Below are 23,295 nucleotides of genomic sequence, written 5' to 3' on the forward strand. Positions count from 1 at the left end.
TTCAAAATAGTAATAGAAAGTCTCCCAATGAAAAAGGCTGCCTATGATCCGACAATCCTAAGGCGCATAATAGAAGAGCAAATGTATAGCATAGCAGGAGCCACCCACATCTTCACAGACGGATCGGTGGACACAGAAAATGAGTGCTGGCGCTGCTCTTTGCACGACCAGCGTTCAGGCATATTGGAGACTGGGAGGACTAGTATCATCAACCCAAACTGAGCTGTTTGCCATACAACAGGCATTCACATATGTAATTGCACAAAACACTCAAAATGCAATCATACACACAGACTCAAAAGCTGCACTTCAAATACTAGGACAAAAACAGTGGAAAGATAATGTGGAAATAATTACCACCATTTTGTATCTTGGAGCAGTCGCTAAAGGCAAAGGACTCAACATAACTTTAAACTGGATCCCATCCCATATTGGAATCCCATTAAATGAAAAAGCTGATGAAATTGCTAAATTGGCAACTCATCATCCAGTGATACATAAAACAATTCAACCCAGCCTAGAGAACATAAAAAACATCATCACCAAAAAACTCTCACATCTCAACAGAGCCTACCTGCACCAGAGAATAGCTGAAGGTTCGCCATCTGCAACATGGTATCTTCAGGCAACCAAATTAGAAAGGTTAAATATCCCAAAAGGAATCCACAGGGAAATAGCAGTTAGGCTATATAGACTACGTCTAGGTTACAGATGCAACTGGGAGATTGGTGAACCCCGACAGAGAGAGTGCATCTTCTGCCAAACTGTCACAGAAAAGCCATTACTTCACTATCTTCTGGAATGTGAAGCAACCAATGACCTTAGAAGAGCTTTAAGAGTTCCTGAATCATGCAGTGGCCACCCTGAAGCCATCAACACAGCCACTCTCCTGGTCAACAAAGGTGTCCAGCAGCTGGACACCCTCATAAAGACTGTGAAGCAGTATCCTCCCCCGCGATAACAGCTTGATGGTTAAATGCAACCTCAGAATACTGAGAAAAAAAAAACAAAAACAAAAAATTGTACCACTTACGGGCTATTCATGCCCGTGCCACCTCTTGGGTGGCTTAATCTTTATCAATCAATCAATCATTAGATTAATGAGAGGTGGGGGAGCTAATGAATTAATCCTCTCAGTTCAAAAGGTGGGAAGTAGTGAACAGTGTATAATGAAGAAGAGAGTATATATGAATAACTTATGTTCTAATGTTATAAAGTATGATGTTATTACAGAGTGTATTACTGTGCCCAAGAGAAAATTCACACCACCATGGAAGGATTGTAATGTAGATGTAGTAATTACTCCCTTGCAAAAGAAAAAAAGTATGTATGAAATAGGAGAGCTGAGGGCAACATATGATTGTATAATTAGAAAACTGCCTACAGAAAACACTCTACATGTATATTGTGATGGTTCAGTAACTAGGGATGGGAATGCAGGATGTGGAGTCTTGATCAGGGAGTACACTGACATCGGCACTGTAGATACTGTTATTGGACGCCGCTTAACTGACAATGTCTCTTCAACGCAGGCTGAACTCCAAGGTGTATTAGCAGGATTACAGGAAGTAGTCAAATGTGGTAAAAATGCTTGCTTCTTTATTGACAGCAGAGGAGCGTTAGAGTCTTTAAATAGCAAACGCCCAGTGTATCAGAATATTGTGATAGTGTAGAGAGAATGTTAAGAGACTAGAAAAAACTGGGTATAAAGTAAGATTCATATGAATCCCTTCACATGTGGGAATACTGTTGAATGAGGTAGTTGATGACATAGCGAAGAGAGCCACTGAAAAAACTATTGTTGATGTATGTCAGTTACCCTTGAAACAAATAAAAACAAGAATTAAGATGATCCAAGAGGTTGAAGAAATGATAAAGAGAATGGCAATGGTGGACAGTAGTAACACACTTAAGAATTATTCAATAATAAATACAAATTCGTCCTTCACTTATGGTAAAGGTAAGTCTGCTTGGAAGGATTTAATTTACATGAGATTAAGATTAGGTTACAAATATATCTGGCAATACGGTGTTGATGTCAGTGAAAAAGATAAGGAGTGTAAATTATGTCGTATGCCGCACGCCACACCTTAGAACATTATGTATTAGATCGAGTGTCAACTTATTTATTTATTTATTTATTTATTTATTTATGCATATACAAGAATGTACATAAGGAATGTGAGGATACAAACATGGTAATTACAGTCTTGTAAAGCCACTAGCACGCGCAGCGTTTCGGGCAGGTCCTTAATCTAAGAAAATTTTAAGGAGGTAAATACTTGCAAAATTTATAGACAAAAAAATGATAACAGATTACATGAAATGAAAAAAAAAAAGATGAGAGAAAATTGTAGGTACAGTATATTAAAGCACATAGGTAGCTAAGATTGATTGCAATGACAGCTTAAAATGGTAGTTGACAACAAATGTTTGACCCTTTGTTTGGGAAGGGGAAATGAGTTTGACCCTGGGGATTTTATGTGCTAGCCATATGCTGTATTGTGACTACCAATTTTTGTCAATTACCATTCAAGCTGTCATTGCAATCAATCTTATATTGTTTCTGCTGTATTGTGCCTACCAATTTGTTGTCAACTACCATTTTAAGCTGTTATTGCAATCAATCATAGCTATCTATGTGCTTTAATATACTGTACCTATAATTTTCTCTCATCTTTTTTTTTTCATTCCATGTAATCTGTTATCATTTTTTTGTCTATAAATTTTGCAAGTATTTACCTCCTTAAAATTTTCTTAGATTAAGGACCTGCCCGAAACGCTGCGCGTGCTAGTGGCTTTACAAGACTGTAATTACCATAATTGTATCCTCACATTCCTTATGTACATTCTTGTATATGCATAAATAAATAAATAAATAAATAAATAAATAAATAAATAAATAATAAATAAATAAATTGGTAGGCACAATACAGCAGAAACAATATAAGATTGATTGCAATGACAGCTTGAATGGTAGTTGACAAAAATTGGTAGTCACAATACAGCATATGGCTAGCACATAAAAGAAGACAGCAATGAACACAATGATAAGGTTGTTTGACATTACATAAAAATTAGGAGATTGGGTAACACTAGGTACAGAGCAAATTTAAAGCTCAGTGTAGGAAACTAAGAAGATGAAGTTAGGTACTTTTTGGTTTTGCTTTTAAATAAGGCAAAAGTTTTACAGTTTTTCAATTCACTAGGGAGTGAGTTCCATAGACTAGGTCCCTTAATTTGCATAGCGTGTTTACACAGATTAAGTTTGACCCTGGGGATATCAAAGAGATATTTATTTCTGGTGTGGTGATAATGGGTCCTATTACATCTGTCCAGGGAGTTTCAGAGCATGGTTTGCATTTAAGAACAGGGTTTTGTAAATGTAGTTGACACAAGAGAATGTGTGGAGGGAGTTAATATTTAGCAAGTTTAGGGATTTAAACAAGGGAGCTGAGTGTTGTCTGAAAGCAGAGTTAGTTATAATTCTGATAGCAGATTTTTGCTGTGTGATGATGGGCTTAAGGTGGTTTGCAGTGGTAGACCCCCATGCACAGATACCATAATTAAGATAGGGGTAGATTAGTGCATAATATAGTGAGAGGAGAGCAGAGTTAGGAACATAATATCTGATTTTGGAGAGTATACCAACTGTCTTAGAGACTTTCTTAGTTATGTGTTGAATGTGGGTGCTGAAGTTGAGTCTCTTGTCTAGGAATAGGCCAAGAAACTTGCCATCATTTTTATTACTGATGTTAATGTTGTCTATCTGTAGCTGAATTGCATTTGACGATTTGCTTCCAAATAAGATGTAGTAAGTCTTTTCGATGTTTAATGTTAGTTTGTTCGTTGACATCCATAAGTGGACTTTTTTTAATTCATTATTCACAACATTATTTAGTGTATGTGGGTTGAGGTTTGAGTAGATAAGGGTAGTATCGTCAGCAAACAATATAGGTTTGAGAATATTGAAAACTATAGAAATAAGGAAATAAATAGTGTACCACATCAAATTGTTTGGATGTGTGATAATGGTATAATAGACAGTATACTTAGGAGATACAAGAATTTTGCCCCGAGAGTGTAACAATTATATGCTGTACTTACTATATAAACCTGCAATGTTAAATGGGATTCTTGTAATGTTATTTGTCTATTTGTACTCACTGAATTTGTGCGCCCCTTGAGGGACTTGAAGTAGAGGGGGGTAGAAATAGCCTAAGCTACTCTATCCCTTTGAGATGTATTTATTGCTTATCTCAATAAACATACTTGAACTTGAAGTTGAACTTGACCTGCCCGAAACAAAAGCTATGCGTGTCAATGGACACATTCATTGTACATTCTTGTAAATAATAGTAATTATAATAATAATAATAACTAATAATAATAATAATAATTAATAATATAATAATAATAATAATAATAATAATAATAATAATATTATTGTTATAATAATTATTAATAATAAATATCATCATCATCATCATCATCATCATCATCATCATCATCATCATCATCATTATTATTATTATTATTATTATTATTATTATTATTATTATTTCGCTACATTTAGACTGTCATGTCATGCGCTACTTTCAGCAATTCGTATCTGGCAACTCTGGTTGGAATAGTTTGACAACAAAGAGGCCGGTGTCCGTTGAGTTGGTTAATTCTCATAGATGTTTAGCCCAATTATCTTCAATATATGACGATTTATGTGGTTAAGATTGACACTTGAAGTAAGTATGATTGCCTGTGTAGTAATTTTTCATAAATAGAAGCTGTAATTGCGCCAGAAAACTGGAAAATGTGGCGGTGTCCATCAGGCGCGTCGACCCAGACTGTCGGTGGGCACTAGCCCTTACACTCCTTATATATATATATATATATATATATACAAGATATATATATATATATATATATATATATATATATATATATATATATATATATATATATATATATATATATATATATATGTCGTACCTAATAGCCAGAACGCACTTCTCAGCCAACTATGCATGGCCCAATTTGCCTAATAAGCCAAGTTTTCATGAATTAATGTTTTTTCGACTACCTAACCTACCTAACCTAACCTAACCTAACTTTTTCTGCTACCTAACCTAACCTAACCGATAGAGATAGGTTAGGTTAGGTTAGGTAGGGTTGGTTAGGTTCGGTCATATATCTACGTCAATTTTAACTCCAATAAAAAAAAATTGACCTCATACATAATGAAATGGGTAGCTTTATCACTTTATAAGAAAAAAATTAGAGAAAATATATTAGTTCAGGAAAACTTGGCTTATTAGGCAAATCGGGCCTTGCATAGTAGGCTGAGAAGTGCGTTCTGGCTATTAGGTACGACATATATATATATATATATATATATATATATATATGTCGTACCTAGTAGCCAGAACGCACTTCTCAGCCTACTATGCAAGGCCCAATTTGCCTAATAAGCCAAGTTTTCATGAATTAATTGTTTTTCGACTACCTAACCTACCTAACCTAACCTAACCTAACTTTTTCGGCTACCTAACCAAACCTAACCTATAAAGATAGGTTAGGTTAGGTTAGGTAGGGTTGGTTAGGTTTTGTCATATATCTACGTTAATTTTAACTCCAATAAAAAAAATTGACCTCATACATAATGAAATGGGTAGCTTTATAATTTCATAAAAAAAAAATTAGAGAAAATATATTAATTCAGGAAAACTTGGCTTATTAGGCAAAGCAGGCCTTGCATAGTAGGCTGAGAAGTGCGTTCTGGCTACTAGGTACGACATATATATATATATATATCCTTTATTGTTTACACGTTGCTGTATAGTTCCAGTCCCACTATGGTGGTGAGGGAGACATTTCTGAGGGGTATCAGCTCCACTGTTGGTGATGGAGATGCCTTCTTATGCAAACAAGTATAGACCCTGAACTAAACCTCTTATCCAGTATCTATGACAATCATCACTTTAATAACTAAAATTGCAGATATTTTACAGCACATGATGTAAACAATGTATTAACACATAATCAAAATATCTCTGTAATTAACTTGAATGTAAGATCTCTACGCAAACACTTTGATGATGTTAGTGCCTTGATTCAAACTGTTGACAATAAATTATCTTTTATTATACTTACTGAAACGTGGTTAAAAGAGGATACTACTCAACTCTTTAACATGCCAAACTACTCAGCAATTCACAACTGTCGACCAATTCAGAGAGGTGGTGGTGGTACTGCTCTTTACTACCACCAAGAACTGACATGCTTAAAAGTAATTAGAACTAGAGACTACTGTGGGGAGTATATCTTTGCCAGTTTCAGAGTCAAGGAGTATATCTTTGCCAGTTTGCTGAGTTGTCCTGACTGTGGGAACAGTCTATAGAATTCCTAACACTGATGTGTCCGAATTCAACTCTAACCTTAGAAATCTAATACTAGATAACAGACTGAACAAAAACCATCTAATTATCGCAGGAGACTTTAATATTGACCTCTGCGAGCTTGAAAACCCTCCTGCTGCTAGTTTCCTCAACTGTATGAATTCCTGCTTCCTCATACCCTTAATCACTAAGCCTACTAGAATCACTGATACTACTGCCTCTGTTCTTGAACACATCTGGACTAACATAACCTCTCCACTTACTTCAGGGATAATCAATGATAGGACCACAGACCATTACCCCGCATTTCTCCTAACCAACATAAATAAACCACCTCTAGATACAAGGAAGGTAAGCTTTAGGCTGCACAATGAAACTTCTATAAGCAACTTTATTGCTGCTGCTGCTAATATCAACTGGGAGGCTGAATTAGGTGACATAGCGAACATCAACCTAGCAGTGCAAACATTTCTTCAGAAAACTCTGACCCTTTATAACTCCCACTGTCCAAAGCTAACGAAACAAGTTACAAATAAAAGGTTAAACACTCCATGGCTTACAAATGGTATACATAAATCTATTAATAAAAACATGACCTTGAAAAGAAGTATAGGTTAGGAGTCGTCTCCAAAGAATTTTCAAAGATTTACTCATCCATGCCGTCTAAAATAATTAGAAAAGCCAAAATAAAATACTATGAAAATAAATTTACCCAAATTAAGGGCAACATTAAGAAAACATGGAGCATTATCTCCCAAATACAGTATTAGGTTCAAAAAAGATTTTGAATAAAAAAACAATTCTATCCAATGATGATGGTGTGCTTTCGGCCTCAGACACTGCGATTGAATTCAATACTTTCTTTTCATCCATTGGTATATCCCTTGCTCATGATATTCCATCCTCACTCACTAATATTAAAGACTACCTCACAGGTAACTATCCAGAGTCTCTGTACCTAGCTCCTGCTACTTCCTCTGATGTTAATGAGGTAATCCTTTCCATTAAAACTAAGTCAAGTGCCCTTGATGAGATACCATCTCTAATTTACAAAAAAGCCTCAAGATTTTAGCTCCTGCCATTGCATTGCTCTTCAACAAATCACTTGAACTCTAAACCTTTCTGGATTTTCTAAAAAAATGCAAGAGTAACCCAAGTCCACAAATGTGGTGATCTCACTGATGTCAACAATTACAGACCTATCTCAATTCTGCCAGCCTTGCCAAAAATACTTGAAAAGCTAATCTGCAAGCAGCTTTACTCATATCTAGCCAAACTCAATATACTTAGCTCTTGCCAATATGGTTTCAGACCCAATAAAAGCACTAAGATGCACTTATTAGTACAGTATGATTAACTTGATACATACAACTCTTGATAAAAATGAGTTCCCTGTTGGGTTATTTGTGGACCTATGTAAGGCTATTGACACTGTCAACCACCAAAACCTTCTTCTTAAATTACATCATTATGGAGTCAGAGGTTACTCCCTGCAATACCTTCAGTCTTGCCTAACTGACAGGTATGTTTCTATGAATAATTCCATTTCTCCTACACTACCCATAAATATTGGTGTTCCACAGGGCAGCATACTTGGCCCCTCTCCTCTTTCTCATCTACATTAATGACCTTCCAAATGCCTCTCAACACTTCAAAGCAATCTTATTTGCTGATGACACAACTTTCATTTTCTCCAGTCCTGACCCGCTTGCTCTAAATGTCACTGTGAATACTGAACTAAATATAGTCCATCTTTGGCTAACTGCTAACAAACTCACCCTTAACTTTGACCAAACTTCCTATATTTTGTTTGGTAATAAATCCTCAAATGAAATTAATCTAAGAATAACCAATATACAGTATACCTCGCCCTGCCCTGGTGATGCTCTATTACTCCCTCATCTATCCTTATCTCAACTATGGTATTTGTGCTTGGGGTTCTACTACCCAAAATCATTTACGTCCTCTAATTACCCAACACAAAGCTTCTAATAGAACAATATCTAACTCTGGCCCCAGACAGCACTCGGTACTCTTACTCAAATCTCTGAATATGTTAGATATAAAGTCACTGCACATCCTTTCATGTGTACTCTATATATTTAAAACTCTGAATTGTAATGTCAATGCTGAGCTTAAAAGATACTTAGAAGGTTGTAACAGAACCCATGGGCACCACACCGGAAACAAATTACCTATTTGATATTCCAAGAGTACGACTTAATCAAACTAGAAATGCTCTACAAATCAAGGGACCCAGAATGTGGAATGACCTTCCCAATCATGTCAAAGGCTGTACCTCTCTCAACCAGTTTAAGATGAAAACTAAGTACTACCTAATTAACTCCCATGTAACATACCTTACCTCTAAAGGTCAACCCATGTCTTACTATTTTTTAAACTGCTGTTTGTTGACCAACTTGTATATTGGCTATTTTCTACCATGTTCCACCCTTTTTTATCTTTTATTTTTTCTTTCAACACAATTTATACTTTAAGCTCAATTACTATTAAGTTTTAGTCTGTGTATGCTCAATTACTATTAAGTTTTAGTCTGTGTATTTTTCCCCACCTCACCTTACCCGAAACGCTATGCATACAAGTGGTTTTAAGTATTGTATGTACTAGCTCTATCTATAAATCAATCAGAATGTTTGTAACTCTGCATCTATGTATGTACTTTTCCTAAATAAAATATTATTATTATTTTATCATGGGGGAGACATTTCTGAGGGGGGGGGGTACTAGTCCCACTGTTGGTGGTGGGGGAGATATTTCTGAAGAGTACCAGTCCCACTGTTGGTGGTGGGGGAGAAATTTCTGAGGGGTTACAGTCCCACTGTTGTTGGGGGGGGGGGAGACATTTCTGAAGGGTACAAGTCCCACTGTGGTGGTGGGGGAGACATTTATGAGGGGGTACAAGTCCCATTGTGGTGGTGGGGGAGACATTTATGAGGAGTACAAGTCCCACTGTGGTAGTGGGGGAGACATTTATGAGGGGTGCAAGTCCCACTGTGGTGATTGGAAGGACATTGCTGTCGTTGGTAACGTAACTTAACCTAAGAAATAAACAAACGTGTAAACTGGAACAAATTGAAACTGCTGAATATATCTATTATTCTTGGATATACATATTTTAAAGTCAGGTTGTGTATGTGGGATTATGCAGGTAAATTAATTATATCTTGTTTAACAGCAAATGGACTGAAATTAATAACTTTATAATTTCACACAATTTCACAGTGAAGGATTATTTTATTTATTAATTAATTAAATTAAGATGGTCCAGTACTTTAAAAAACTTAAATACTGTTTAATTTGTGTTAAGTTTAATTTTTTGAGTGTAGTTTCCAGGGTCAACTCTTTAGTTGATAATGCACTGTATGACAATATCAAAAATACATTAGACCACAACAAAACGAACAAAGCGCACTGCTAAATAACTTATTTCAGAGCTTATTTCTAATTAATTTAATAATTTATAAAGATCACTGTACCATCAGGATCAAGATTAGTAAAAAAAAAAGCTACTCTTATTGGACTAGGAGAATCTTTAAGCCAGAGCATGTATCAAGGGACATACGACTGCTTTTCATCCAGTTCATTACAGCCGAGACGACATCTGCCAGGAAATTATTTGTTAGATTTGTAAAACTTATAAGTTTGATTAGTATCAAATCACACATTGATGTAATTATAAATTGAAGTTAAAGAGCCTAAGTCCTTATGTTTAGTTTTTTTATACTTTCCCGCAGCTTAACTGCCCTCACAACCCAACCATCATTTAAACCCTTTTACTCAACTGAGATAAAACTAATAAATTGTAGGGCCACTTAGTAGAATTGTGAGACAGAAACCAGCTACAGCTGCCCAGAACTAAATTACCTAGTTTTAGGCAGTGTATGCAGGGAATTTTCTGCTTGGTGTCAATGAGTAGCGTGTTGTACACTAACATGAGGTGATTTAATATCTATAATGGTGTTGAGACTTCCTCCTGCTCCCTAACTCCTGAGGTGAAGAAAATTTGTAATAGCTATTTATAAATTAATGGCGCTATATTCTGATTATTTAGAAATTGAACTAATACTATTAATTTGACAGATTAATAAAGTGTTATTGAATTTCATAACACCATTTTAATAATGAGATCTAACAGGAAAACACTTCAGTTTTCCAAATTGTTAAACCTTTATTATTTGCTGATGATACTACCTTCATCTATTCAGACCCAATCAACTCACATTAAATAATATTGTAAATAACAAATTTAAAAATGTTAACTCATGGATGTCAACCAACAAACTCACTAAACATAAAAAAGACCTGCTACATTTTATTTGGAAGTAAATCATAAAACAAAATTCAACTTCAGATAGACAATGTTAACATTAGCAATAAAAATGATGGAAAGTTTCTTGTCCTATACATAGACAAGAGATTAAACTTCAGCACCCACATAAAACACATAGCCAAAAAAGTCTCAAAAACTGTGGGTACAGGTATACTCTCTAAAATTAGATATAATGTTCCCCACTCTGTTCTGCTCTCTCATTATATTACTCTCTAATCTATTCTTATCTTACATACAGTATCTGTGGATGGGGTTCAACCACTGCAAATTACCTCAAGCCCATCATCACCTAGCAAAATCTACTGTCAGAACTATAACAAACTTTGTTTTCAGACATCACACAGCCCGTCTGTTTAAATCCCTAAAAATGCTTAACTTACACCCACTCCACACATTCTCTTGTGCAATTTACATGTACAAAACCATGTTCCTAAATGCTAATCCATATCTGAAACTCTTCCTTGGTAGATATAATAGAACCCTGTGAGAACCATATTAGAAACAAATATATCTTTGATATCCCCAAAGTCAAACTAAATTGGTGCAAATACTCCATGCAAATAAAAAGACTATGTCTATGGAACTCACTTCCTAATGAATTAAAAAATTGTCCAACCAATGCCTTATTCAAAAATAAAACCAAAGAGTACCTAATTTCATCCTCATAGTTTCCTGCCATGTGCAACTCACACTGTGTCTTGTGCTACCCACTTCCCCAATATTATTAGAACTTAAAACATGCATCTTCACCAGTGTAATCTCCATCAATTTATATTGTAGTTATTATGTTAAACTCAAATTTTGCTACAATGTACTTCTTCACCTTGTCTTATCTGTTAAATTAAAGTCCTGCCCAAAATGCCATGCATGTTAGTGGCTTTCCAAGAATTTATTCACCAATGTTCCTGTGGAAATGTTGGTAAGACACTCGCCCCACGTTTTGTAAGCGATTTGCAAAATGTGGGGAGAGGATTTGATTGATCCTCCCTGGTCAAGGAAGATCAACTAGCCGCCAGTCCATAACTGTATGCCTCTGTTCACCCATCAGTGAATGGGTACCTGGCTGTTAAACGATTTAGCGGGTTGTATTCCAGGGGAAATTAATATTAAGGACCTTAATGAAACAATATGCATACTAGTGGTTTTACTAAAATCAAACTAACCCTTAAACTTCGCAACACGTCATAAAAAGTGTTGAGTAACTAACCAGCGAGCATCAGAAATATTGCCGGAACAACCTTGAACACCTTCAAGAGGAAACTAGATTGTTTTCTTCTAGGAGTGCCGGACCAACTGGGCTGTGGTGGGTATGCGGGCCTGTGGGCCGCTCCAAGCAACAGCCTGGTAGACCAAACTCTCACAAGTCAAGCCTGGCCTTGAGCCGGGCTTGAGGAGTAGAAGAACTCCCAGAACCCCATCAACCAGGTATCAACCAGGTAACCCTGTCAATTCCTCTTGAGAATTTTGTAGGTAGTGATCATGTCTCTCCTTACTCTTGTCTTCTAGTGTCGTGAGGTGCATTTCTCGCAGCTTTTCTTCGTAATTCATGCCTATTAGTTCTGGGACTAGCCTAGTGGCATATCTCTGAACTTTTTCAAGCTTTGCCTTGTGCTTGACAAGGTACTGGCTCCATGCTGGGGCTGCGTACTCCAGGATTGGTCTTAAATATGTGGTATACAAGGTTCTGAATGATTCCTTACACAGGTTCCTTAAGGCAGTTGTTATGTTAGCCAGCCTCGCATACGCTGCCGATGTTCTTCTTTTGATGTGGGCTTCAGGAGACAGGGTTGGTGTGATATCAACTCCTAGATCCTTCTCTCTGTCCGTTTCATGAAGGACTTCATCTCCCATTCTGTATCCTGTGTCTGGCCTCCTGTTTCCTTGGCCTTGTTTCATTACCTTACACTTACTCGGGTTGAACTTTAGTAGCAATTTGTTGGACCATTCATGCAGTCTATATAGGTCATCTTGTAGTCTCATACTGTCTTCCTCCATCTTAATCCTCCTCATAAGTTTTGCATCATCAGCAAACAATGAGATGAATAATTCTTTACCATCTGGGAGATCATTTACATATATAAGAAACAGTATAGGTCCAAGGACTGAGCCCTGCGGGATCCCACTGGTGACATCTCACCAATCTGAGACCTTACCTCGCACAGCGACTCGCTGTCTTCTGTTATTTAGGTACTCCCTTATCCAATGGAGTACCTTCCCTTTCACTCCTGCCTGCATCTCCAGCTTTCTCACTAGTCTCTGGTGTGGCACTGTGTCAAAGGCTTTCTGGCAATCCAAAAATATGCAGTCTGCCCATCCTTCTCTTTCTTGTCTGATTCTTGTTGCCTGATCATAGAATTCAATTAATCCTGTGAGGCATGACTTGCCATCCCTGAAACCATGTTGGTGTTGTGACACAAAGTTCTTCGCTCCAGATGTTCGACTAGCTTTTTTTTGCACAATTTTCTCCATTAGCTTGCATGGTATGCAAGTTAGGGACACTGGCCTGAAGTTCAGTGCCTCCTGTCTATCCCCCTTCTTGTATATCGGGACTACGTTTGCCGCCTTCCAAATTTCTGGCAGTTTTTCTGTTCATGTCATATGACGTGTTAGAGTACTACGCAAGATTTAAACGGCCCGCGGATACACGAGGTTCACCTCACCTTCATCAGAGCTCTTGTAAACAGATGCCATATAAAAAAAAAATCATGGGCAACATTCCCGGGTGTTCGGCCTCAGTACTGAGTGAGCCACCAAGGCTGGTGCACGCAGCATAAGCTTACAGCACTGCTTTTCAGCTTGTGACCACAGCATCGCCTAAAAAGTAAAAATATATATTTACATGCTATTATTTAGCGGCGATAGTATTACAGAAGACCCCTGACTGTGATAAAAGTGTCCAGAATTCTGATAATAGCAGGATTGTTGTGATAATTAGCGCTGTAATGGGAGGAGTTGTCTTGATGGGGAGGGTGGTAGCGTTATCTGCTGGCTCTGTGTGACCACCTTTTACTGTCTGGACTTAGTACCAGCTTAGTGGTTTGCTATGGTAAACAAAACATGCAGATACTTATATATAATGTCTGTATATAGTGAATAAAAGCAAAAAACAGTATGGTAGGAGGAGGAATTTGGTGAGGGAGGGTGTGGTGGCGAGTGGCTGGCTGGCAGATGTGGGCCACTCATCGTTGCTTTTTGACTCGCATTATCAATTTACTGGTTTGTTAGTGGGAGGTGGGAGTTCGTTAGTGGGAGGGAGGGAGGGAGTGGTAGCCAGTGGTGGGCTAGCTGGTGTGTGGTTGTCACTCTTTGCTACTGTTTGACTCAGCATACCAACTTAGTGGTTCCTTATGGTGAACACAAATGTAGATACTTATATATAATGTGTGTATATAGGGTAATCACACCACAAACAGTATACTTAAAGGAGGAATGTTAGTGCGTCTGGGCTTGAACCAGTGAGGGTGGGAGGGAGGGAGCATGAGTTGTGTGTGGCCACCTGTTACTGTCTGCCGTCACCATACAAGATTAGTGGTTCGCCATGATGAACACAAATGTAGATACTTATATATAATGTGTATATATAGTGTAATAACAGCAAAAGGAGTGTGGGGAGAAGCCATTTTGGTGAGGAAGGTGGTGTCATCTTCCTGACTTGTCATGCTGTGTATAGGTGGTCACTATGCTCTTTGTGCACTATACCAGCTTAAATGAACAGTTATGGTGAACACAACATGTAGATACGTCTGTATATAGCGAATAAAAGCAAAAACAGTATGGTGGGAGGAGGAATTTGGCGAGGGAGGAAGTGATGGCGAGAGGCTGGCTGGCAGATCTGGCCACTCCTTGTTGCTTGTTTACTTGCATTATCAACTTAGTGGTTCGTTATGGTGAACAAAACATGCAGGTACACTACACACTATTGAATAATATTACAAAAAAAACAAAGAAAAAATCAATTGAAGAATTAATTAGGTAATTATATCTTTGTGTACCCCCCCCCCCCCCCCCCCCCCCCCCGCCCCCACCCCCGCCTGACAGCGTCGGTGAAGCAGAACTCTCCCCGACGTTTTCTGCATCAGCTCCTATCTTTTGCCAGACTTCCCCGCCCTATTGCGGCCAAAATATGGCACTTATGATTTGTTATTATTTTCCCGTGATCAGGGAACACAAATTAACAGGTTTATAAGAAAAATAAATTTGTTTAAATATTTTTATGCGCCTGTTGGTGACAAGGATTAAAGAATCCATTTAACCTTAAATGTGGAAATTGTTTATCACATTGTATACTCAGATATCCCTACCCCTTCACACAGCAGCTTGTGGACTTGTGGACTTGTGGACTGAGGGTGGCTGTTGATCACGGCAACCTGTAGATCACGGTGGCCTGTAGATCAGGGTGGCTTGTAGGCCACGGCGGCCTGCAGACAACGGTAGAACTTCAGCCACTGTTGGCGAGACAAGACATGTTGAGAGTTCAGAAGTGTTCAAGTCTGCTAATATCTGTCCTCGCCATAAACTTGCATACTAGTACTGATACAGGTAAGCAAGCCCTTAAATACCTTTTCTGGGGGGGGGGAGCTCCTTTGGCTCTCTGGAGCTATACAGGCTGATATGTATATTATTGGACTTTGGCATCAGTCAGTGTGAATTTAGTTCTAGGCCTACCAGGGACCACGAGCTAGAACCTGGTCCCCTCAGAGAGGCATGAGGAACAATGGCCTGTAGAAGTGTACATGTGATTTGGAGCATTCTGTGTCTGCCATCGACGGGGGCCAAGCACCCAGAAAGGTAAGCACCTCAAAACAAACCCCCCATTCTGGTTAAAACTACTACTGAAAACTAACAAGTGGACAGAGCTCTGCAAATGAAAGTTAGTAAATGAGTATGGTGTCACGCGTGCCACGCCGCTTGTCTGCACAGCTTCCCCCTCCCTGGAAGGGGGAAAAAAGGAGCTGTGCAGACCAGCTCAAACTCTAAAACCCCGGAAACCCCAGGAAAAATCCGCAGAAATCCTGCGGTGGCGCATGGGTTCCAATGAATGCGACCCTTGGGTCCCTTCTCACCTTGTGCAAGTTTGAGGGTTGCTTTGTCCCCTTGTCTCAGGGCGACGCTCATTTTTTTGCCTCCATCATGCTGCTTGTTGGGTCGGTGACACCTTTAACCCTGAGACCTGCGAGCATTGTTGCTTGTTTGTGACTCGATTCACTCAATCAACTGATGACAATATCCGGGTGCAGGCGGCTCAAGCACTGCATGCTAGGTTTAGGTTGCTGCAACGTGCTAGGTTGAATGCTACCCTGATGCTCCGAGGCTGCCCCACTTTGCTTATAGGGACCCGGATTAGGGGGTGTTAGTCGAGTCGGCCTTGGTTCAGTCTGCACCCTCTCATTCTTCCCCTGCTGTGGTTCATTCTGGTCCCCCATCCCCCTTGCTTCCGGCTCCGAAGTGTCTGAGGGTCTTGGGGTCGGGGCAGGGTTTAGAGGATCCTGAGCAGATAGTCACAGTAACCTGGCTGAAAAATGTTGACCAAGCCATTCACTAGAAAGTGAAGAGACGACGACGTTTCGGTCTGTCCTGAACCATTATCAAGTCAGTTGTACTAATGGTCCAATCGACTTGATAATGGTCCAGGACAGACCGGAACGTAGTCGTCTCTTCACTTTCTAGTGTGTGGTTTGGTTAACAGGATTCTGAGACTTGGGCAGTTTCAGGGGTTGCCCCTTCTGGGGGGGGGGGGGGGGGGCGACAGAGGCATTCGAGTCGGTTCCTCCAGTGGTGGCATTGGGGTCTGACTATTGGGCCCTTTTCTTTCCTGCTTTTTCAGCTGCTCCGTTTTTTTTGTGAGGCTGGGATTTTGGAGGACAACTCGTCCCCAGGGCCTGATGTGGAGATTCCCGGGGTTGGGGAGGCTGGCTTGGGGGGCCTTGGGCCCCTTTTGACCCTGCCTGGGTTTTTAAACCCTCCGAGCAGGGTTTGCTGTTACAAGGAGTAGGGTTTTCCTTTCCCCTCTCTGTGTACAAGTTGGATTTGGGTTCAGCCCCTCCCCAGGTCTGGTTCCGTATCCCTTCGGGTCCTTTGGTTCCGTCCTTCCAGAGGTTTTTCGGCTTCCCGCATCTCGCCTACTGAGGTGTGGGCGGCCAATGCGGCTTACCTCCTGTGCGACCCAGATTTTGCCTCTATAATGGATCCGTTATCCTTCAGGTTTGGGTCTTTGTGTCTCCATTCTGGGTTCGCTATAAGGTTCTGGAGTCGTCCTGGCTTGTGGACTGCCCGGTGTTGTCATTGAATGCTTGGAGTACTTTCTGTCATACCTGCATGCTTGAGTGGAGCGAGGCCTTGACGGTGGTCCAGGTTTACCTGGGGGTGAATTCAAGCACCTTAATGCGTGTTTGTGTTCCCCTGCCTTTCAGTGGGATGTGGGCGTGATTCAGCTTCTCGTGCAGGTTCCCTCCCTGTTGACTGCGCTGGTGACTGAGGATTTGCACGCTCATGGCTTGCTGGCTTCGGTTTTGCATTTCTTTTCTCTCCTGGAGCTCTCTTGTGACTGGCTTGTGGAGAATGCAGAGGCGCTTGAGGCCGCTCCTGGGTCTGGTGCCTTAATCTCTGCGGCTCGTGTGTCATCTGCACTGCTAATACTGTGTTGATCCTGCGGGATGCGCTATCGCTTTTTTCACTGTGCATCTCGCGTGTCAGCAGGTTGTGCTCGCTTCCTCGTTGGAATCTGCTTGGGTCCCTGGCTTTTAGAGTTTCTTCACCTTTTTTGTCCTTTTTCTATTTGCAGTCTGCGATTGGGTAGTTTCTGCAGCTGGCCTCGGCTAGTTGTCATCAGATGCCAGACTTGTTGGTCCTTTGGGGGGTCCTAGGGGGTTTCTCCCAGAAGCGTCATACTAGGGCTCGGGGTTCCGCTCGTCGTGGTAGGCAACTGATGCCAGTTTTGGAGCCAATGCCGCCTTCGGAACTGTCTGTGTCCGGTCAGCGTAGTGTTCGCTCTGTGCGTGGGTCAGGTTCTCATAACGGGCATCGGCCCTTTCGCGGTTCGTCCCATTGACTGGGCGATAGAGGGGAAACTTGCTCTGTTCGCTCATGCCTGGTCTCACGATTTGTGGGCTTTTCGGGTCGTTTCCGACGGCCTGTGGTGGCTTTGGGTGGCCCTTCTCCTTCAGGGGGTTCTGGGCTGGCGGGGCAGTTCTCTTCTCCTGCGCTCTGTCAGGTCATCTCGGAGTGAGTGCGCTTGGGCATGGTCAAAACGACGACGTCTTTCGGGTGGGTTTCCTGTCTGTTCCCAATGCCAAACGGGACTATGTGGACCTGCGGTTTATTCTGGACTTGTCCCGTCTAACCCCCTAGGTTTCTTGCGCCTCTTTTCACATTACTACTCTGTCCCAGGTTTGGCTTCTGTTGGAGCCGGCCGCTTGGATGGTGTCCCTAGACTTCAAGGACGCATATTGGCACTTCCCGATTCATCCAGGGTTCAGGGACTGGCTCGGTTTTGTAGTGGAAAAGCTCGGTTACCGTTTTCGTTGTCCCCCGCTCGGGTTGAACTTGGCTCCTCGCGTGTTTATGCCTTACCCGGGTTGTGGTGGCCCGTCTGCATCTTTTAGGTATTCGGGTGTTGGCCTACCTTGACGACTTGCTGGTATGGGCTCCTAGTCGGTCCACGTGTCTGCTTGCCAGGGATTTGGTTCTTTCCTAGCTTGCCGGGTTCGGGTTAATGGTGAACTGGAGGAAGTCCCATCTGGTCCCCTCCCAGGTTCGGACCTGGCTGGGTCTTGTGTGGGACTCTCGGACTTCTTCCTTGTCTCTCCCTCCAAAGTCTCTCCTTCGGCTGCAGCCCCACATGTGCTTGTTTCTGGGGGCTCCCGGGTCACCCGGCAGTTGCTCGAAGGTTTGTGCGGGAGCCTGAACTTTGCGATGGTCTACCCACTGGGTCAAGTTTGGCTTCGTCGGCTGTTCTGATTCCTTCGGGGATGCTCTGAGTCAGCCAGAAAAATGATAGGATGGATTACGAGAGCCTTCAAATCCAGAGATTCCATCACAATGGTTATACTCTTCAAATCACTTGTGTTGTCCTGTCTTGAGTACTGCTCAGTACTCACTCTCCCCTTCAGAGCAGGAGAGATTGCTGAAATAGAGGGAATACAGAGAACATATATGGCACGCATATACGAGATAAAGCACCTAAATTATTGGGATCGTCTCAAAGCCCTCCAAATGTACTCATTAGAAAGGAGACGAGAAAGATACCAGATAATATACACATGGAAAATACTGGAGAGCCAGGTCCCAAATCTACACAGTAAAATAACAATGTACTTTAGTGAATGATATGGAAGAAAAGGCAGAATAGAACCAGTGAAGTGCAGAGGTGCCATAGGCACAATCAGAGAACACTGTATAAACATTAGAGGTCCCAGATTGTTCAACACCCTCCCTGCGAGAATATGAAATATTGCCAGAGCAACAGTGGACATCAAGAGGAAACTAGATTGTTTCCTCCAAGGAGTGCCGGACCAACTGGACTGTGGTGGGTATGTGAGCCTGCGGGCCGCTTCAAGCAACAGCCTAGTGGACCAAACTCTCACAAGTCAAGCCTGGCCTCGGGCCGGGCTTGGGGAGAAGAAGAACTCCCAGAACCCCATCAACCAGGTAACCAGGACGTCCCTTCCACCTCTCTCGCGATCGCTGGTTTTGGCCCCCAAGGGCCTTGCGTCGCCGGCTTCCTCTTCGGGTTTTTCGGGGTTCAGTGTCATGGAACCTACCCAAACCCTCGCTTAATATGTTCATGGATGCATTGTCTCTTGGCTGGGGCTCTGACCAGTGCTCACCAGGCTGGCCAGGGGTGGTGCGATCAATCCTTCCGTCGGGTCCACAGCACGGTGCGGGAGTTTGCGGCAGTGTGGATGTCTCTTCACAGGGTTCAGGTCACCTGCAGATCAACGATCCGGCTCCATTTAGACTGTTCCCCGGTGGTTCATTGCCTGAACCGAGAGGGTGTGATGCGGTCCTTGGCTCTTTGGGGCTGGTCGTTTTGGGTGTCTCGTCTGCTGAGTTCTCAAGGTTTGACTCTCCTGGTCGTTCACGTCCGGGAAGTGTCCAATGTCTTGGCGGGCAGCATGTCCCAGTTCATGTAGCTTGAAGTAATTTGCAGTAGTTCAACCCTAAGCATAGATACCGTATGTAAGATAGGGTCGATAGGTTTATTTATTTATTTATTTATTTATTTATTTATTTATATACAAGAAGGTACATTGGGTTAGAGAGAATACATAGCATAGTATTTACAATCTTGTAAAGCCAATAGTATGCGCAGCATTTCGGGCAGGTCCTTAATCTAACAGATAACTTTAAGTAGGTAAATTCTAGCAGAATTAATAAAATGATAACAGATACATTGCAAGAATAAAATTTGATTAGTGATAAAGCCATTGTACCTTCTTGTATATATAAATTAATAGATAAAAATATGTTAGAATAAGGACCTGCCCGAAACAAAAGCTATGCGTGTCAATGGACACATTCATTGTACATTCTTGTAAATAATAGTAATTATAATAATAATAATAATAATAACTAATAATAATAATAATTATTATTATAATAATAATAATATTATTATTATTATTATAATAATTATTAATAATAAATAATAATAATAATTATTATTATTATTATTATTATTATTACAGTGGTACCTCGGAATGCGAGTGTCCCTGTATGCGAGTTTTTCGGAAGACGAGCAGGATTTACTCCAAAAATATGTCTCGGAAGGCGAGGGTTACCTCGGGATACGAGTTTGTTGATACGTGTACAGGCCGACTGGCGCGTGGTGGCATGGCGATCGCGCCTCAGTTTACCAGTGTCTCGTGTCCAGTGACTATTCCACCTGAATTCTTCACAAGGATTTACAGTTTTTTATCGGTTTTTTGGCCATTTGAGCATAAAAGTTGTCATTATATATCTTGCCATGGGTCTCAAGAAAGCCATTGGTAAGGTTCAACCTAAGAAAATAGCTGTGAGTAGAGGCAGTAGAGGATGTTCCTTCTTGATTAAGAAAATGTGTGAAGTATGGGAAGAACTGCAAAGTTTTGTTGAAAAAACTCACCCAGATAAAGCTGTAGCAGGCCGTTGCATTGACCTTTTAAATGATAATGTGATGTCTTACTACAGACAAGTGTTAAAATGTAGGGAAAAACAAGTGTCATTAGATAAATTCTTAGTAAAACAAGCAAGTCCTAGTGGTATGCAGGCAAAATGTGCCAGTGTGTGCACACCAGTGAAGTCCTCACTGCCTGATGTGATAATGGAAGGGGACTCCCCTTCCAAACAGTAACTCCTCTCTTCCTCCCACCTCCTCACCATCTTCCATATGCCTACAGCATTCAACAGCAAGGTAGGTAATAACTTGAACATAGTTTTATAGGTTTATTTAGATGAATTAGGTATAAAAATTTAGTTTGATGTGGGGTTTTTGGGGTAGTCAGGAACGGATTAATTCATTTCCCTTTATTTCTTATGGGGAAATTAGCTTCGGAATGCGAGTTTTCGGAATACGAGGCGTCTCCAGGAACCAATTAAACTCTTAAACTGAGGTATGCCTTTATTATTATTATTACTATTACTATTATTACTATTGTTGTTGTTGTTGTTGTTGTTGTTGTTGTCGTTGTTTATTATTATTATTTCGCTACATTTAGACTGTCATGTCATGCGCTACTTTCAGCAATTCGTATCTGGCAACTCTGGTTGGAATAGTTTGACAACAAAGAGGCCGGTGTCCGTTGAGTTGGTTAATTCTCAGAGATGTTTAGCCCAATTATCTTCAATATATGACGATTTATGTTGTTAAGATATACACTTGAAGTAAGTATGATTGCCTGTGTAGTAATTTTTCATAGATAGAAGCTGTAATTGCGCCAGAAAACTAAAAAATGTGGCGGTGTCCATCAGGCGCGTCGACCCAGACTGTCGGTGGGCACTAGCCCTTACACTCCTTTATTGTTTACACGTTGCTGTATAGTTCCAGTCCCACTATGGTGGTGAGGGAGACATTTCTGAGGGGTATCAGCTCCACTGTTGGTGATGGAGATGCCTTCTTATGCAAACAAGTATAGACCCTGAACTAAACCTCTTATCCAGTATCTATGACAATCATCACTTTAATAACTAAAATTGCAGATATTTTACAGCACATGATGTAAACAATGTATTAACACATAATCAAAATATCTCTGTAATTAACTTGAATGTAAGATCTCTACGCAAACACTTTGATGATGTTAGTGCCTTGATTCAAACTGTTGACAATAAATTATCTTTTATTATACTTACTGAAACGTGGTTAAAAGAGGATACTACTCAACTCTTTAACATGCCAAACTACTCAGCAATTCACAACTGTCGACCAATTCAGAGAGGTGGTGGTGGTACTGCTCTTTACTACCACCAAGAACTGACATGCTTAAAAGTAATTAGAACTAGAGACTACTGTGGGGAGTATATCTTTGCCAGTTTCAGAGTCAAGGAGTATATCTTTGCCAGTTTGCTGAGTTGTCCTGACTGTGGGAACAGTCTATAGAATTCCTAACACTGATGTGTCCGAATTCAACTCTAACCTTAGAAATCTAATACTAGATAACAGACTGAACAAAAACCATCTAATTATCGCAGGAGACTTTAATATTGACCTCTGCGAGCCTGAAAACCCTCCTGCTGCTAGTTTCCTCAACTGTATGAATTCCTGCTTCCTCATACCCTTAATCACTAAACCTACTAGAATCACTGATACTACTGCCTCTGTTCTTGAACACATCTGGACTAACATAACCTCTCCACTTACTTCAGGGATAATCAATGATAGGACCACAGACCATTACCCCGCATTTCTCCTAACCAACATAAATAAACCACCTCTAGATACAAGGAAGGTAAGCTTTAGGCTGCACAATGAAACTTCTATAAGCAACTTTATTGCTGCTGCTGCTAATATCAACTGGGAGGCTGAATTAGGTGACATAGCGAACATCAACCTAGCAGTGCAAACATTTCTTCAGAAAACTCTGACCCTTTATAACTCCCACTGTCCAAAGCTAACGAAACAAGTTACAAATAAAAGGTTAAACACTCCATGGCTTACTAATGGTATACATAAATCTATTAATAAAAACATGACCTTGAAAAGAAGTATAGGTTAGGAGTCGTCTCCAAAGAATTTTCAAAGATTTACTCATCCATGCCGTCTAAAATAATTAGAAAAGCCAAAATAAAATACTATGAAAATAAATTTACCCAAATTAAGGGCAACATTAAGAAAACATGGAGCATTATCTCCCAAATACAGTATTAGGTTCAAAAAAGATTTTGAATAAAAAAACAATTCTATCCAATGATGATGGTGTGCTTTCGGCCTCAGACACTGCGATTGAATTCAATACTTTCTTTTCATCCATTGGTATATCCCTTGCTCATGATATTCCATCCTCACTCACTAATATTAAAGACTACCTCACAGGTAACTATCCAGAGTCTCTGTACCTAGCTCCTGCTACTTCC

At 40.5% G+C, this 23,295-nt stretch overlaps 1 protein-coding gene across 1 annotated transcript in view; it reads left to right on the top strand.

The window, feature by feature from the left end:
* Positions 1 to 4,626: 4,626 nt before the first annotated feature.
* Positions 4,627 to 23,295, top strand: part of LOC123759577 (zinc finger protein 271) — a 153,126-nt gene continuing 134,457 nt past the window's right edge. Inside the window, exon 1 of the mRNA XM_069316343.1 lies at positions 4,627 to 4,742. The gene's annotated coding sequence lies outside the window, so the exon portion shown is untranslated. The remainder of the gene's footprint in view (positions 4,743 to 23,295) is intronic.

The sequence above is a fragment of the Procambarus clarkii genome, chromosome 8 (genome assembly GCF_040958095.1).
Source record: "Procambarus clarkii isolate CNS0578487 chromosome 8, FALCON_Pclarkii_2.0, whole genome shotgun sequence".
NCBI lineage: Eukaryota > Metazoa > Arthropoda > Malacostraca > Decapoda > Cambaridae > Procambarus > Procambarus clarkii.